The sequence below is a fragment of the Saimiri boliviensis genome, assembly GCF_048565385.1.
Source record: "Saimiri boliviensis isolate mSaiBol1 chromosome 19 unlocalized genomic scaffold, mSaiBol1.pri SUPER_19_unloc_4, whole genome shotgun sequence".
NCBI classification, from domain to species: domain Eukaryota; kingdom Metazoa; phylum Chordata; class Mammalia; order Primates; family Cebidae; genus Saimiri; species Saimiri boliviensis.
Window position 1 is genome coordinate 356,323 of NW_027412505.1, and position 4,401 is coordinate 360,723.

Genomic DNA, 4,401 nt, shown 5'->3' on the forward strand with positions numbered 1-4,401 from the left:
GTCTAGATCTTTAATCCATCTGGAGGTAATTCTACTGTAAGGTGAAAGGAAGACGTCCAGTTTCTGCTTTCTGGACACTGGTAGCCTGTTTTCCCAACAACAATTATTAAACAAGAAATCCTTTTCCCATTGCTTGTCTTTGTCAGGTTTGTCAAAGATGAGATGGTTGTAGATGAGTGCCATTGCCACCAGGACCTCTGTTCTGTTCCATTGGTCTATTTCTCTGTTTTAGTACCAGTACCATGCTGTTTTGATTACTGTAGCTTTGTATTATAGTTTGAAATCGGGTAGCATGATGCCTCTGGCTTTGTTCTTTGTGCTTAGCATTGTCTTGGATATCCACACTCTCTTTTGCTTCCATATGAAGCTTAAGGTGGGTTTTTCCAGTTCTGTGAATAAGGTCATTGGTAGCTTGATGGGGACAGCATTGAATCTATAAATTACTTTGGGTAGTATGGCCATTTTCACGATATTGATTTTTTCTACAAATATGCAATGCTTCATGAATTTTTAAGTCCTCCTTGAGCAGGGGCCATGCTAATCTTCTCTGAATCATTCCAATTTTAATATATGTGCTGCCAAAGTGAGCACCAGTAATGTTCTTTATACTGGATATATTGCCTGTTAGCTCCTGCGATGTTTTACAACGATTTTTGGCCTCCTTGCATTGGATGTTGACATACTTCTTTCACTTAGTGAACTTTGTTTCTACCCACATTCTGAATTCTACTTGTATCATTGCAGACATGTCAGCCTCTGGCCAGTTCTGAAAACTTGAACAGGCTGAACAGTTGATGTAATCATCTGGAGGAAAGAAGGCATGCTGACTTCTTGAGTTTCAGTGTTCTTGCCCTGATTCTTCCTCATCTTTATGAGCTTATTCACCTTCAACCTTTGAGGTTGCTAACCTTTGCACAGGATATTTTTCTTTTATCATGTTTGATGATCAGGAGGGTTTGATTGTGGTTTAAGGTAGAAGCAGGCAGCTGCCTTTGGTTTTGGAGGATTTCAGTGGGCCAATATTCATCTCTCAATTCCTGGACTGTGTGCTTTAATTCTGGGAAACTTATATTGGGTCTCAACTTTTTTCTCTGGCTCCTCGAAGTTTGGAGTCTACTGCACTGAAGGAAGCAAAGTGTGGCAGGTGTTGGCAGAGTGCTAGCAGATGCAAACCTACCTGCTTCCCTGTTGGCATTTGCCCAGTGGTGGAAGTGGTGGAGGCAAGACAGCTTGGTGGCGGGCAGAAGACCCCTGCTGTGTGTGCTGTTGCACTGGAGGCAGTGTTGGTTCAGGCCAGGGTGCTGGCCTGTGCATGTCTGGGTGCCATCTCTGTGACCCCCTAAGCAGCAACGACCACTCAACGTATATTAGCATTCCCTTTTCGTGCACAGAATTAGCACAAGGAGAAGGTGTTGGCAGAGGTTGTGATTTTGTTCCTCTGCCTACCATGGCTCTTTCTTCAATGGGAGTTGGTGTGGGTTGAAGTGCGTGCTACATTCCCATGTGCTAGTAGGGCAAGTGCAGCAAAATCCACTCATGTAAACACACACCAGCAAAGTGATGTAGGACGTTTTTGTATAAAGAGCTTCAGTATGGAGAGGCAATGCAGAGGATGCTGCGTGCCTGAAGGGTCCGCTTTGCTGCATCTCTTTACTGCTCAGGCATGGTCCACTGGCACAGAAACAAAGGTGTGGGCAGCTGAGAGTGCCCTGTAGGCAGGCGTGGCCAGGCTGGGGCCCTGGGAGAGGCAAGCAGACTAAGGAGTGCTGAGGTCAGACCAGCTTCATCTCATGTGCAAGAATGCCCAGTAGATATCACGCCTCAGATAACTCTCTGAAAAGTGAGGCCCCAGCACAGCACAGCTGCTCTACAAAAACGTGGCCAGACTTTTTAAAGCAAGTCTCCTTTTATTAATAGGGAAAATCTCATACCTGATCTCTGCTGGGCAATCTTCACATGAGATGTGGCTGATCTGACCTCCACACTCCTAAAATGCTGGGATAAAGTGTCTCATAAGACCCAGTAGAGCCTAGAGAGATAGCTGTGCCTGCCCTCTGGGCTTCACATCAGCTGGCTTCCTGCTCCATCACTTTGCTTGTCTCCTGCGGGCTCTACCCCAGAAAGATGTGAGTTAGCCATCACTTAGTGTAATCACCCCAGGATGGAGGGTCTGTTCTATGGGCCCAAGCCAGAGTTCCCTGTCCAGTGATAAGCAGTGGGGGGTATGTGGTATCCACAAGAGATGGACTGCCTTGTTCCTTGGGTCAACTGCAGCTTGTTAGAGTTATCAATATGGCACTTAGGGTCTTTGCTTTCTTGATATTCTGAAGGTAACAAGGGCAGATCCACTGCAGAGGCAGTGGCAGAGAGGATTTCAGTCGATCTGTGAAGCTCTGTCCAAGAAATTGCCAAGTTGCTACTGGCTTGATGGTTTCAGTGGGGTCCTGGATAAAGACCCAAGCCAGGAGGACCTGCTCATCGAGGAGATATGGAAGCCAGCACCCACGTAACGGTTCAGCCACTTTCCCATAAGGCTGCTGTGGTATACTGGGGGTCCACTCCAGTACCTAATTGCCTCATATCTTCCAGCGACTCAAGGTATCACTAGCGAATCCTGCAAAAAGACAAAGATAATAGCCTGCCTCTTCCTCTGGGACCTCTGTACCACTGAGGTACAATCCTGTTGCCAATCTGGACACAACTACGAGAGGTGGCTGGAAACAATTTCAGAAGTCTTGTCTAGTCAGGAGGAACAAGATCAGAGACTTGCTTTTAAAAAAGTCTGGCCATGTTTCTGTAGAGCAGCTGTGCTGTGCTGGGGGTTCACTTCAGCCCCTGGTTGCCTCAGACACTCTGAAGTCCCAAGGTTGAAATGGCTGAGTTGCCCAAGCAACAAAGATTACAGTCTGGTCCTCTCTCTGGAAGCTCTGATTCAGGGAGGCCTGAAACATCTGTCAGCCAGAGAACAGCAGTGAAGGCAGCCAGAGAACCTGTTGAAAGGCTGTACCCAGTGATTAGGAATGTTGTTGGGGATTGACTTAAACAAGGGTCTGGCTATGTTTTTGCAAGGTGGCTCTGCTGTGCTGAGCTACCACTTACACCTCTGGTCAGCTTGGGTTCTAAAAAGCCCTAAGGCCAGAACCTAGTCATCCAAACAGCAAAGATGGTGGCCTGCCTTTCTCTGTGGGAGCTCTGTCTAAGGAATATTTCAAATCTCCATTGGCCAGGGAACACCTGTGAGGGTAGCTGTAAGCACAAGGTGGGAGGTCCTGTTCAGTAAGAAGGAACAGGATCAGGAGCCTGCTAACAGAAGCTGTCTGGCCATGATTTGGTAAAGCAGCTGTGCTGTGCTGCGGGAACTCTTCTGCCCCTGGTCGGTTTGTACTCTCCAATGCCCACAGGCTGGAATAATTAAGTTCCTCCAACAGGAAAGATGGCAGCCTGTCCTGTCTTTTCTTTCACAGTTTATCTTGTGTGATGGAGCTGAATTTTTAGGCTGTTAATTTTTACAATAAGCATTACAGTTGTTCAGAAAGAATCTTGCTGTTCTCTTTCAGGTTAGATGTATGAGAATTCATTGTCTCCTGTAAATAAACCTGTTGAGGTTTTGTTCTCTGGAAAGAAGTTGCTTTCTCCTATCTGGCTTTGGTCACAGTCATGTAGAGCAGTAGCCAGTCTACAAGGACATGATTGAATTTCCATTTCCAGTGTTTCCTAGTTGTGTCTTACATTCTCCAATTCAGAACTGACCATTTTATTCTTCGTTGTCAAAATGCTAAGCTGTCCACTCTCCTTAAATACCATCTTTTATCATTCTTCCTTATCCAATTTTATGTCCTTAAGAATATTAGCATTCTTTTCTTTCACACTTTCAATGTCCTCTAATTTTTTTTTTTCCCTTAGCAGGTTCTGCTGTTGAATTTTGTCTAGTTCCAGTCTAAGCATGGCAATTTTTTTCCCAGAACATGCTATTTTCATGCAAGAGATCTTTTTCTTTCTTATGGCTAAGAGAACTCTAAGTCAACAAAGCAACATTTTAGTTAGCACACAATAGAATAACATATCATAATTTCCTCTGAATTTAAAGCATAAGATGTATATTTGTATAATGAAAGAATTCCCATGGTGAATATGTTACTGAAAAAAAGTTGAACAAAACTTCAAACCTAATAGAGTGTAAATTCCAGAAAGTTTCAATATTGCTTTAAACACCATGAAAAATAAATCACTAGAGGATTTTAAAGAATTTTTGAATTGGAAAAGCCATTCTCTGAATTACAAAATAATCATAGGCATAAAATATAAGATTAATACATTTGACTACGTTTTAAAAATTGGATTTACACTCTGATATCTATCCTATAAACCACACCATTGTAAGAGCCTTAGCTATGCATATAT

The 4,401-nt window shown here is 43.9% G+C and overlaps 1 non-coding gene across 1 annotated transcript; it reads right to left on the reverse strand.

Moving 5' to 3' along the window:
• Nucleotides 1–484: 484 nt before the first annotated feature.
• On the reverse strand, nucleotides 485–591 carry LOC141583361 (U6 spliceosomal RNA). The gene has a single exon (XR_012516018.1). It is a non-coding gene; the product is annotated as a U6 spliceosomal RNA (small nuclear RNA).
• Nucleotides 592–4,401: the final 3,810 nt, after the last annotated feature.